General features: G+C 41.8%; 1 long non-coding RNA gene across 1 annotated transcript; it reads left to right on the top strand.

Annotated features, from left to right (window-relative positions):
* Positions 1–347: 347 nt before the first annotated feature.
* On the top strand, positions 348–13492 carry LOC133208391 (uncharacterized). Its single transcript, XR_009724354.1, has 2 exons — positions 348–644; positions 13245–13492. It is a non-coding gene; the product is annotated as an uncharacterized LOC133208391 (long non-coding RNA).
* Positions 13493–14052: the final 560 nt, after the last annotated feature.

Consider the following 14052-nt stretch of genomic DNA (forward strand, 5'->3'; position numbering starts at 1 on the left):
GGTCTGTTGACCTTTGCAGCACAAAGCTGCAACATTAGGCTGCAGATGAACATGCTTCTGGCAATAAGCATTCCAGAGCTATTAAACAACTTTGGATATCAGCCTTCCTGATAAATGCATTGGGAGCAGTAAAGTAAGGCCATGCAGCATGCACCCGTTTATGATACCTGCCAAAATTCCTCAGCCCTTAAAAGCAATATAACAGAAATTATGTTGATGATTAAAAACACATACCGCTGACAGTGGCAAAGTTATTTAATCATATTTTGGAGGGAATCAGAGTTTTAACCAGGGGTCTGTCTCATGCACCATCTGGAGAGGTGTGCAGGGAAACCCGGCACAGTGCAGAACTGTTTGAATTGGCAGAATGGTAAGTAAAGTGAAAGACTTTTTTCCTCCTTTGTTCATCTGTCTCATTGACCCTTTCTTTCAGAGAAGAATTCAAAAACAACTTGGATCTATGAAGAAATATCTGGAACAAAGAAATCCTGCAAGTGAAAAGAAGTCCTACAACTGGGAAAGACCAAAAAACAGCCAGTGTAACCACAGTGCTGGATTTTCTATGGAGATAACCACTGTCGACAAAGCTCCTGTGTTCCTTCGATTAACATACTGTAGGTGGAAGCCAAAAACACTGGATAATGGTAAGTTTCACTTTCTACAAAGTCAAAAGCTGTTTTGATAGAAGCATAACTGCATTTCTTTTCTGTTCAGCAAGAAAATACTCTTTCTTATAGGTTGACTGAACACCCACGTTGTTCAGAAGTCAGGCAGAGCACTCCTTCTTAGGCTTGGTCACAACCAGTCTTAGTGCCAAAGCTAGCAAAAGCTGGTATCCTGGGTAGGGATAACGCTGTAAGTCTTGGCAGTAAATGCATCTTCACTAAACACACTGCCAGGAAGATTTTCTCCAGTGATGAAGAGGGAGGCTTAACTCTAGTAAATGATGTTTCAGAGACTGGTACAGCACAACGAGGTACAGAATCCATGTAAAAAGATGTAAGCAACTTTGTCCATCTCTCCATTCAGGAAGCACTTTTGAAGACTGTGCTGATCATTTCTCATATTTAAAGGAAATTTCTTCATGTCAACAGGAAGAATTCGGCATCTTCTATAAACAACTTAAGACATTTTAGGAGGCCTTGTACCCCACAATTTTAAAACCTTCACGAGTTTCCCATTTCATGCTCCCTGTTTGCTGGGCCACCACACCATAGTTCCCATGCCATGTTGCCATGTGGGCAGCACTACAGGTAAGGCAACTAGTAGGCTCAGGGCAAAGACAGTAAAAGATAAGGAGATAAGAATGCTAGTAACCTGCATATTTATGAAGTATTTCTTCTTTCTATCAGCCTAATATGCAAATGTATAGGCATGTCTGTGCATTACGATGCACCTATTCTCCAGCGTTTGAAATCTAGATGGCCCTTGAGGCAAGAGTCACATCATGCAGAACAAAGCACATGTCAACACTAACTCCATGCCATAATGAACATTTTATCAGTAATGAGACCAAATTGCGGCTGAACAACAAGCTTAATTTTGCTCCTTAGCTTTCCCCCCCAAAGAATAGTCTTAGAACCTACATCCTTACACAAGTGATAGAAAAGATATTACATTTACGGTGTAATTAAGTAAATCATGTCAGCCTCCCAGAAATGAACCCATTTCTAAATATCCTGGAGTCTTCTTATCTTGCATATACCACTTGAACACTTGTTTAAGGTGCTGCCAGGGTGCCTGTCATCAGTAGGACAAGGTTGCCAGTAGAAACTTTGCATCAAAAGCCTGCAGACAGGCTTGCTTATCTACCTCTTCATCTCCAGCACCGTATTCACCCTTGAGAAAACTATTTTAAAAGAAAACCACAGCACAGTTTTGAAAGAGGCCTGCATTAAAGAAATCGAGTGAACTTGGAATCAATGATTTCATAAGCAACATAAAAGGAGATTTCTTCACTTCTTATTGCTTTGAGAAAAGAAGCCTAATATAAGGCTGTTCTCTGACTTGGTTTGATAGGGGACAGGAGGAATCTCAAAGTTTTCCTTGAAACCCCTTAAGATTCCAAATGCAACCTGCATCTCTTCATGTTTTTCAGTGATTCTTTTAACAGAAGTCCTTTTCCAGAAGCCATACTAGTTAAAGGATTACTCCTTGTCCTTCACTACATTTACTCTCCTCATCTTTTACTATTCTCACTGTAAATGAAAGTCATGGGTCTTTGTACCCCTCTTAAAGAAGATAAATACATAAATTACCACCAAAAATATTCCCTGAGTATGTCATGTCAGTTACACAATTAAGCATTTTCTCCTTCTCATGACATGTTTTATTGAGGTATAAATCAGGACTACAAGGCAATCTTGCAGAGACAGGAATTTTAGGGAGGGGGTGCAGATCCCCTGGGTTTGTCTGGAAAATGAGAAACACATTCATAGATGCTACATCTCACTGTGTGCGAAATTCGCAGGAGCTACAGAGCACTCCGTCTAGACTGAGATTTAACTTTCTCATTTAAAACAAGTGAAATAGGACTGTGCTGGATGCAACTGCATAAAAACTTTCTGTGTTGGATTAAGGAGGGTTTTGCAAAGCCCAGTTACACTGAAGAAATTGTGTGGGCAGAATGGAGTGTTGCCAAATCACAAGGAGTAAGCAGGAGCTGAAAGGTAGCAAGTGACTCCCTACATTTAGCAAGGCTGCATGCACTTTCTTCTGTTAAGCAAAAACTTTCCCTTCTTTCCTGCTACTAAAGGCAGGCAGATAGATGCTTATGGCAGACTTTGCTTTCTTCCAGTCAGGACTTACCTGCAGATCCTCCTCATTTCTCTCTAGGAAAGTATAAACTGAGGCCAAATAAGAAACCTAGGCTTGCTTGCATCTGGAGCATGCCTGGGAAGACACAGCAGGATTCAGATGCAGTTCTTTTCTTGCACTTAGGAACTAACCAAAACCACCATTATGTACTTGGGCCTAAGTGCCCACATGGAAAGAGAGAAGGGAAGTCTCTGCTTTGCAGTGCTTCCCAGCAGAGGTGAAGTACACATCTCCTAACCCACCAAACAGGAACCAGATCACTACATCCTCAATTAGTTAATAGAAAGGGGGCAATCACATTTGTCTCACTGTCCACCCATACAGACATCCCCTCCCATAGATCCCCAAGCTCTGTATTTGGGATTCACACACAGAAGCACTAATCCTTGGCTATCCTGCTAGTGCTACAGTGCTTTATTTCTCCAGCCAGCCCTGCACCCAAAGATCTAGGACACTAGTATCCACCTCACCTAACAATGACAACTAGCGTAGGTTGTCCTCCCCACAGTCAGTAGAACTGTATTACACTGAAATAAGCCCTGGAGACAGCTAGCCCTCAACATCTCAGCTAGGCAGGATAAATTTCACCCTTCCTGAGAAATAAAATTTGTAGCTAACACTAGCACCTTCCAAACAACAGCCATCTAAGATCTGCCCACATATCTTTGTGCTTGGATGGCAGTGGGGCAAAGGCAATGTTTTTCCCTCTGTGCACAACCCAACCTCTTTGGCAAAGCCAAGCCCATGCCTGGATTCAGAGGAGCTGTGTAACTAAATTAAATTGTCCTCATTTTGAGTTACAAAGTACAGCTGAAACAAGCTGAAACAAGTCTGCAGGCTCAGATGGCCCCCAAGGAAGTTACATTTGAATCAACTACCTCCCTCTTGACATGCAGCACCTTAAAGCACACAGCATTAATATTTTATCCTTATGAGTCTTCCAGCACTGCCAGCTCACAATACATTATTCTGGAGCACAAGACTAAGAAATACACATTGGTTTCTACAGTGCCCTTCCAGCGCCTAGATTTTGCATGTATCTCAGGATCCTTTTTATTTATAGAAAGCTATACATTTCTTAGTCAGCCTTCAGTGCTTTATCTGCTTCTGCAGTTCAGGCAACAAAGTCAACCCACCTGGTTTGTGCAGGCAGCTGCAGCATCACATGCCTTTCCTGAGGATGTCCTTTCTCAATGTGTCATTGGGGATTTTCACTGCACACACCCCTGATGCTTTGCATTACAGTAAACTGAGCTGCCCTGTGACACTCACCCAGCAAATCATCCCACCCCTGACCTTCTGCACAAGATCCTTGGCTTTCAGCTGAACATGTACACCCTGCCTAATTGTTAGGGTTTCCAAACAGTAGCTAATCAAAGGCTCCCGTCAGCAACAGGTTCTGAATCAAGCTTCAGTAGTATCATCTGACCAAAGACTGGCAAGGGAGGAAGCCCCTTGCCAAGCCAGGAGGGAAACTGAGATTAATAACTGCATTAAAACCCATGAAGATAAGGTGGGAGGGCTGGAAGAAGTCCACGTAAAGAGGGTGAAAGCTGACAAGAGAGCACAGTACCTTTCAATCCTTTGTTTTGTTTTGAACTGTAAAGGTGCTGTAAAATGTATTTATACCTGATTCCCTAGTTTACAAGGAAAGCAAGTTGCCTTAAAGGTTTTAAAAGTGGCCTCAGCTGAGCAGCAGTTCTCCCAGCCTGGATTTGGGGGATTACATCTCACCCCATGAATAATACTTTCATTCATGGGGGCCATAGCATTCCATTTATAACCTCTACCTTGAGTTGACATAGATGGTTTATTTTCCTCCCCATTGAAAGACAGGAGGATGAAGGCCTGAAGTAGCAGCTGCATGAAATACACCAAATTACACAAATGTTGCACACAGAGCTTCAGGTTATTAAAAAATACCACGGAGAAACTTGGGTTTAGTGTCCAGTGAAGCAGTAAGAAAAACAGAGCACCTCATAATGAATCTTGAAATAAGATATTTAGCCCTTGGATTTTTTATAAAAAAACCTCCAGACTGGATTAGAAGTGAAGGCAGAAAATACACAAAAATATGGATAGAGGGGTTTGTATGCTTTCCATTTGTTTTCCATCTGCTGTACAAGCAGTTCATCAACACACATTGGCCATGGTTTACCTAAAGGAATCCTTCAAGATAGCCTGGCCTTGGGAGCAGCTCCTGCATTTGCTGTTCTTCAGTGCAGCAGAAAGGCTTCAGGGACAACTCATAAGTGAGAAGCCCGCCCCTTGACAATCCTCACACAACAGAGTAGCCTCGGGAGCTGCTGGCAGACAAAGCAAAGTGTAGAAAAAAGCCAAAGCCTGCTCTATTTTATTCCTGCATCCAACCCAGTAACTCCTAGACTGCATCCAGGTACAGGTTTTGAGCCAACTTAGTCCTCTCTCTTTTCCAAGTATGACAAAGTGCAAGTGAGGCACATCTCAAGCTCCAGCCTATTGGAGAGTAATAAAAACCAGAGATACAGAGATTTAACTGAAGTTTGGATTATGGATTAATGCATCCTTAACCAAACTGAGAAGGCATCACAGAGTTACAAGGATGAGTGCAGAAGGGAGAGCCTGGAGATGACACATTCATCAGCTGCTGAGTAACCCAGTATTTAAGGGCTGAGCTGTTCCACCTACGGTGATTCCTCATACAATTCTTAATATTAGCTTGCCCAATTAAAAACAGCCTCTAGTAATTATGTTTCACTGTTGTGTAGGGCTACCACAGTGCATATGTGAATGACAAACAGCAGCCTAAGTAAACTCTCTTTGTAGCAATATATAGCAAATTTTGGATGTTCATTTATACATAAACCCCTATTGCATGAACACCATTACTATTCTGTGGGGATTCAGAAGAGCAAGCTAAATACAGATACAGAATGGGCTGGACTAGATCAGTACTAACATTTAATGTTCGGAACCAATGTTTTCACAGACGGAAGCAGCCAGGGAGAAATCCCTTTTGCTCTTCTCAATTCTGATCTAACTGAAGCCATTACCACTGAATAGCACAAAGGGAAAATCAGAGCAAAGTAAAACCCCTTCCTTTCACAGTTTCTCTAACTTAATCCAAGCCAGAAATATGTGGGTTTTCACAAGAAAGATGGATCTGTAACACACCTAGCAAACGAAAAATGGTAAGCCAAGCACAGCCCACCCTGGAAGCCACAAATGGGTGAGCAGGCCCATGCAGGTTAATAGGGCCAGGCACAACACCTGCAGGCTAGGCTCAGACTCAGGGTAAACATTAGCCTTTCAAAACAAAAACAAATGAAAGGCTTTGGGTTGCCCCAAATGAACATAAATATTTTCCTCCAGGAATTGTTTTGTGAGTGTTTTTCTTCTTTTCAACTAACAAAGAGCAAGCTACAAGTGAGGGGGCTTTCTGAAATTACCTTAAGGCTTTATTTGCTTTAATCCTAAAGTGAGAGGATCTATCATCTATTTAAGTCCTATGAATACACGCATTTCTTATCGGCTGCATTAGAATGCCATTAAAGAACATGGATTCATTGGTCTGCCTTTCAAATTACAGTGGTTTTGCCCATAATGTCTGATTATCTTTTGGGAAAGTATTTTTCAGGAGACTTATTTTATTTTATTCTTTTTCTCCCTTCTCTCATTCCTGACATTTCCTTATGCTTATGATTATTTATTCAGCATGGCATTTTGCTGTAAGAGAACAGCCAAGCCTTGTGCACATACATAGCACAGATTTTCCACTTTGAGAGAGATGGTTTTTTTAATTTATATATGGCACCAAAAAAAACAACTTAAAGAGTGAATAAGTTGAAGAGTGAATAAAAGCCTAGAAAAACTGGGAGGTATTATCTTTGTACAGCTTGTGGCGAGTCAAATCAAAGCCATATCATCACCTGCAGCTTTTGAGAACTTTCATACTTGGCCCCAATCCCAGCATTACATCTTGAACCTCTCTCTGCTATTGAGCCTGAAAAAACATCTTGACCATATGCAGCTGGCCTGCTCAAGGGGACCGCAATGCCACCAGCAGTTGCACCCCAAGCCTGCTCAAGGGGAGGTAGGAAACACATAAGGCAGCTTGTCTCAGGCTCTCTGCTTGAGAGCTTAGAGACAGACCCGGCTCTGTGATTTTCCCCAGACACCCAGAACTGCTCCCAGACCCTGTTTGACTTTTTTTATGGTTGAGCCCAAAGCCATTTGCAACCAGCAGAAAGGCCGACTCTTTTCACAGGGTTGCAGAGCTTGCCTTGCTGTTACAAGCACACCACAGTTGTCTAGGCCATGAAAACAAAGATATGTTTCTCTCTATCATGCAAGCAAAGGGCAGTGGCAGTAACATGGGCTGTTCCTACCTGTCCACAGCTATGCAAACCTTAGCAACTACAGACACCCGAAAAAGAAACTGATAGCTGCTTCCCTCCCTGCTAATGAAGTATTTGAGCTACAGCCATTGTTTATTCAAGAACCTAATAAGAGAAGACTGTGGCTATTTTCTGCTTAACATCATTAGTTAAAACAGAAATTGATTGCAGATGGAGAACAGCCATTGCGTTTTATTACCAATGATTTGTTTCCTGGCATTTCAGGGTGGATACAGGTTGGTAGATCTGTTCCCTTAGGCTGTAGACACTGCAAGGTGTGGCCACACTCTTATGTTTACAAGCTATTATCCCAGCTCATCCTTGGCTTTTTCAACTCCAGGCATGTCAGCAAGACTTAAAGGCTTCGTGTGAGGGAACACGAGAGGAGCTTGTTTTGTTTGCTGTCAGCCAAAGATTGCTGACATGCTTTAACTATCTAATAGAAAAGCTATCTACCACAGCCAATTGTTACTTGCTTTCAACACAAGACCTCAGCAGCCTTGAACAGAGATGAGGAAAAAAAATCTAAATGGCTTTTATATGGTTTAAGTTTTCAAGTGAAACACAAAAGATAGCCCCAACCCCCCGAGTATAATTTAACTGGTTCGTGTTACTCCCCCTATGCTGTGCCAGATCAGACCCAAGAACTACCCACACCTGCAATAACCAGGATGCAAGCTCGAGCTCTGTCAGGCCCATTTTTCTGCATTAGTACCTAAACACATACAAGATCCCACTCACAATTTTCATCTGGTGCCTATTAAAAATGAGACCAAGCTAATTAAAACAAGCAGTGGGGGTTTTATCAAGCAAATATCTTCACAAATTTTTAGTGGCTCCCAGAGCATAGTTGGAAACAGTGCAAAATACCATTATACCACTGCGGAACATTGTCTCTGAAGCCTGTCTCTGGTTTCTTTGCTATCATATTTCCCCATTCTCTGGCTTTGCCCCTTTGCTACTCAAACAACAGGCGCCCCAGCACCTTCACAAGCAAGAGACAGCACTGGTAGGGTCTCTTAAGGATTTGGTTCTCAGCATTAACTATACAGTATATATACAGCTATTTCAAGAAGTCAGTGGCAGATGTCTTTTACAGTGTGTTTTCATCATCTGACAAAGCTTTCCTCCGCACCCTGACAGCTAGAGTACACAGGAACCTCTGTATTTGATACAAATAACTGTCCATGTAATCCAGCTGCCTTGCTAACAAATAACGCAGCAGTCTCCCCAAAAGAGAAGCCTGTCCCTAGTCTCAACTGGTTACACATCAGTTCAAGCCTTGAGCCTGAAAATTTATAGCCCTTCTAGTGGCTTCTAATCTACGCCTATCGCAGAGCCATCAAATACCTGCTGGTACCCAGATTACTGCTGGGACAGATAAACTCCACCAAAGCAGACTGATAGAGCCGTCTTCCAGACTCCCCCCAGTTCACATCTGCAAGTGCTACCCTTGTCATCCTTGCTCCCACAAAGTTATACCTTCATAAAGCCCAGAAATGCCAAAAGCACACTTACCTACTTCTTTACCTTTTCCCTCCATTCTCTGAATGTTTTCAGAGAGTTACTGAATCCAGCTGCAAAATGCTTTCTATAATGCCATATTTAGCAGCTATAGTAGTTAATGCCTGACAGAGATTGTAATCTTTCAAATACAAACCTCAATATTCTTCTGACCTTCCCTAATATTATGGTACATTTCAGTCTAACATCTGACTGATGACCAAATTCAAATCGGATTTGCAGCGGGTGGTATGCAGCACGTATTTTCCATCAAATCTAGCAAATTTAGCTCAATTAAATTCTCCAGATTTTTCTTTCACATAGCTATCTTCTATCCAGTACAATGGTGAATAATGAGTGATGTAACAGGAATTTTTTCTCCTGCGAACCATTTTGTATTATTTCTCAATAATAAGCAGCATAAATAAATTGTTCTTTCTCACAACTAAGAAGTATATCTCTGTTACACAATCTCTACAATTTGGTACCTTTAACGAATGTGTTAGCACTGCCTCCTGTGTGAGCCTGTACAATGGTATGACATTTATTAGCCTACTCAATCGCATTACAATCAACTTGCAGATTCAGATTTCATGAAAGATGTTTTTTGCTCTTAAGCAGCAGGACTGCTGGCAGCATCATGTACGTTGTGTGCAACTGTGTGTGGTGTTTTGTGCACTATCATCTGCAAGACTTTATTTTAGATCATCCCCCACTCAAAAGTGACTACACTCTTATGGGTAAGAACAGATCTTACAGTAGATGATCGTGACTAAATCTTCAAGGTAGAGAATGAGTAAAGAATCAGCTGCAAATGCAGTAAGATTAATGTATTAATCATCTGCTGGCATGGCACACTCTGAGAAAGAGGCGAATTTAAAGGTATTTGTGGATCATTATCTAGGACTGACTTCTACTAAGAGCAGTGGCAAGACATCTGGGTTATCAGTGATTTCTGAAAGTCCTAATTCCAGTTCTAGAAAACAGAGGTTGTACCAAGAAATTGAGTCCTCCAACTTCATCTACACTGGAAATACGCTCTTCAGATTACTTCTGCAAGCATTTTCAGCTTTAGGAAACTTGGAAGAGCAAAAGACTGGGGCTCTGTTATCTCTTTAACCTAAATCCTCTTCCCATAAACTATCAGTGTAATAACTTCCATTTACGTCAGTGACATAGCCTGGTGAGGGAAGGTAGTAAAGTTCTGCTGATTTTATCAGCTTAAGTGTGTGATCCACAAAACTTGCTTCCCAGAAAATTAAACAATCAACCAAACTAGGGTGCTGAAATCCCATCTCTGCTCTTCTGACAGCAGCAGGATTCTGCCCAAAACACATGTTCTCAGTGTTTTAAAAAGGAAAGTAGAGAATGAGTCTGAGAACATCTCTTTTTTTCCATTAATTGTCCATTTGGAGACTGCTGTGCACTTCAGAAACAGGTGTTTTGTAACCTGGTTTTACCTGCTACCAAGAAAAACTCTTTCTTTGCATGTAGGTTAGAAAAGAGTTCACTTACAAAACATCTCTAAGCATGATCAAAATCGCATCTAACAACAGAGACAGATGCAGATATGTGTGTTTTCAAAACCAGGTGTCCTTCAGAAGGCCATTTGTAAGAGGAGATACAGGCTGTGTTACTGTGGGGGAGCTTCTTGTGAAAGAGTTTGGGTGCTCCTTCTAGCCAGTCTCAGTCAATCACAAGTGACAGTGTCTGTCCAGGAAAGATGTGTTCCTACACTTTGGACCATTGCTGGACCTCCTGCCTTGGCTTCAGTGCAAAAGAAGCTGCTTCAGGGTTATTCCCAGCCCACATTCCCTCTGAGGAGTAGTGAGGGTGGGACAAGAGAGTAAATTCAACATCTAATCCTACAGAAAACAAACTGTCATGATAGAGCCTCCTGTTTGGAAATGCAAGTGTCTTACATCCCCAAGCCAAAAGAGTAGAAAACCTTCCTTACAGAAGCAGCAAGAAAGAAGACAAAGAAGCCCTTTTTGCTCAGTCACAGCCAGGAAGAGAGATACTTCATAGTTTTGTAATGCCCTGAGAGAGCAAAAGTAGCTTCACACACAGATGTGGTTTAGTGGGATGAATGATGATGTGCATTTAATTTATATTTTGAATTACTGAAGGATGATGACTAGAGAGGGTCATCAGCCATGAAGTTCAGATCCAGGTCTGAAACAGCTCCAAGCATTTCACAGCACAGAGCTTGGGTTTTGCTTTGGGTCATTGGAGAGAAAATGGTCAGCTACACAATTTAGCTCTGGAACCACCTCCACATTTGTTTAGATTCATGGCCTTGGCTTGGACACATTAGTGGTAACAATTGTGAGAGAAAGTGCAAAGGAGGGAAAAAGATAAAATAATGGCATAAACTCCAGTAGCTCCGGGAAAAAATACATTTGACCTTTATTATCTACTAACTTCTGACTCTTTTGCTTTTAAAATATTGTCCCTGGCAGAATGGAGTCTGAAGAGAAAATAGACTCTGGAAAAAGTGTGAGACTCTGGGGAGAAAGTTATTTACTGTCAGTTTCATAACCACCCCTGCACTTCTAATGAAATTTCATTTGTCAAATTCAGTGCAACTTCGTGACAAGCCAAGCTTATTCTGCCTGCCTTTTAGCTTAGAAACATCCTTTTGCTCTTCTGCTCCCAAGCAGTGCCTTTATTTCATTTGAGGAAAAAAAGAGTTGCAGCTTGTAGTGAAAAAGCCGATCTCAAGCTCTCGTGGACACAATTTCTTATTTCAATATGAAAAAGGAGTTCAGATTTTGAACTGGTGTTAACACCATGTGTAATAAAGCATGATCCTCACCAACAGTACTTCAAAGGGAAATATATTCAGCTTTGGCAAAAAAAACTCAGCCCACAACTGGTTGTGATTTTATATGGGCTCACCACTGTCTGGGATGAGGCCACCTAACAGGAGCCTGGACTCAGCAGCCTTCCAGTGTAGGATGAAATCTGTAGTTATTAAAGGGGAGAATGGATCTTACTTCTTACTGATGTTTTTTTATATGTGAGTCCTGATTTGTGTACGTAGCATGCGTTCCATTCCAGTGGTGGGTAAAACAGCCAAGCTATTTGGACTTCTGGTTAAGGTACTACTTTAAGCCCACTGACAGTTTTTGCATGTTTAGTTGGTAGGGTAGAGTTGTCAACAGAAACAGTCTCAGTTTGTTTTTTTTCTTTTTATGGAAAAGGAGGATTAAAAACAGTTAGCACAAACTGATAACACATCCTCCATTGTTCAGGAAGAAAAAAGTGATTCATTTCAGACAGCCTGAATAGCTGGAGACAGAGCGCTGAAATATGGCAAGGAAATTGCCACCCTAAACAAGTTCCTTTGAGCAATTTGATGATCTTTTTTTTTCTTTCTGCCTGAGTTATGAGTCCTCGGAATGCACATACCACTGGTTTGCTTGATAATTTGCACAAACAGCTCTTCCTGAGGTCCTAAAGCCACTGTATATCCCAGAGTGGAAATATCAACATGATACAAAGAAACAGAGTCTGACTGTTTGCTAGAGTCAGACTACATAACCTTGTAAATGGACACAAGCAGCTCTGGCTTCTCCCATGATCAAAAAGCAGACCTATCCTGCAACTAAAACACGCGTGTTGTCATACACACAACAGTGAATGTGAAGATATGTATACATAAAAAAAAAATATATGACCACCTGCCCTTTGATGAAGCTTGAAACTTTTTTTTTTTAAAACTACTCAAATTCACATGGAAGCATCATTGCTGCGCTCCTGGCTGCACATCAGGTGGTATGACCACCTGTATCACACGGAGTACCTTCTTCCTGACAGAAAATTGGTTTGTGCAATGGGATGTTTTCTCTTGGTAAAGAGGTTTGCTTGTTTTTCCCTCTAAAATACAAATATAACCATAAACATAAACAGACAAACACCATTAGATGGGATGAGATTGTGTGGGTGGTTTAAGTGTCTAATTGCCATGTTCTGCACAAAGCCTGTGGTTTGCATCCCAAGAATCCACACCTCAGCCTGCAGACGCTGAACCTTGTTTTCTCTTTTATTTGGCTCCAAACTGTTTTGTGCCTAATGCACATTAAATATGGGTCCTACAGCAGGATTGCTCATGACAACCATGCCAAAACCCATGCCCAAGAGGAGGCTATGAGGACTGTGCTGCTCTTTGACCAAGGCTGAAAGGCTGTATCTTATTTCTGGGACATCTTTGTTTGCCTGATTGGAAACAGGCACTTGATGATGGTTTCTCAAACTCCTAGGGGGCCACTTAGCTACCACATTACATGTTATCCTGGAGGGGTCCTCCCACTGTCTTACTGGATGGACTCATTTCACTCTGTTCCCTCACCTAAACTGGGACAGAGATAATGCAGGAAGCAAGAAGGGAGATCAGTGGCCCAGAAAGATGGATGCTTACCCTGGGATGTGGCAGCTGGCCATGGGGCTGCCTTCCAGCATACATTCGGTTACATCGGGTGCTCATCAGCAGGAGATGCAAACCATAGGATACCTCTTCTTTCAGCCAATTTTCATTTTTCCTAGGAAAGAGTGGACAGACTTCATTCAAACTTTTCCTCTAATACCTTGCCAGTGTCAGAGGCCAGGGGAGTGTCTCACTGTGACTGGCATTGCCCACAGCCTCCATCCTGGGGATTTACTTCCAGCATCCTCTCATCTCCATGTCTACCTCCTCCTACAGTGGCACAGCTCTCAAATGGAGGGTCTGCTCTTACAGAGCATGGTGGGCACTCTGATTTCTAGCAGTAGTGGGTAAAGTTCAGTGACTTGCACAGCTCAGCCTCCTGTGCTTCTAATTTGAATTTAATTTTAGGAAACTAGAGCTGAAAGAGACCTTATGAGATCATCTAATATAATTTTTTGCCCAGAGGCAGGGTCTGATATGCCTAGGCTAATCACAACATGTTTATCTAACATGTTCTGGAAAGCACACAAGAAAGGAGAGCCCGTAACTTCATTCAAATACCTGTTTCAGTACTTTATACTCCCAGAATTTAGCTTCTTTTGTCCTATAGTCAACTAACCTTTGCTTCAAATTCGTTTTCTTCCTCTCCCACCATGTTTGAAAGAAAATGTTAACTTGGTCTAGAAATTTCAAAGTGAACTCTTCTCATTGAAGCCAGTAGTTAGTAGACAAGTTTGCAAAACAAAAGGGAATTGCTAAAAAAAAAAGAAGTAACCTCTTAATGCTATATCACTGTGTATGGGGCCTCCTTTTGGAACATTGCTGTGGATGTGGCAGCTCCTTGTTTATTTTGAAAGGATAAGCTAAGCAATCACTCAATGATGGATAGGAAAAGCCTGAGGCTGGAGATTACCATGTAGCTTTCTA

This window comes from Neopsephotus bourkii, unplaced genomic scaffold, assembly GCF_033783945.1.
Source record: "Neopsephotus bourkii isolate Nb327-2 ecotype Australia unplaced genomic scaffold, CSIRO-AGI_Nbou_v1 NB_272, whole genome shotgun sequence".
Classification (NCBI taxonomy): domain Eukaryota; kingdom Metazoa; phylum Chordata; class Aves; order Psittaciformes; family Psittacidae; genus Neopsephotus; species Neopsephotus bourkii.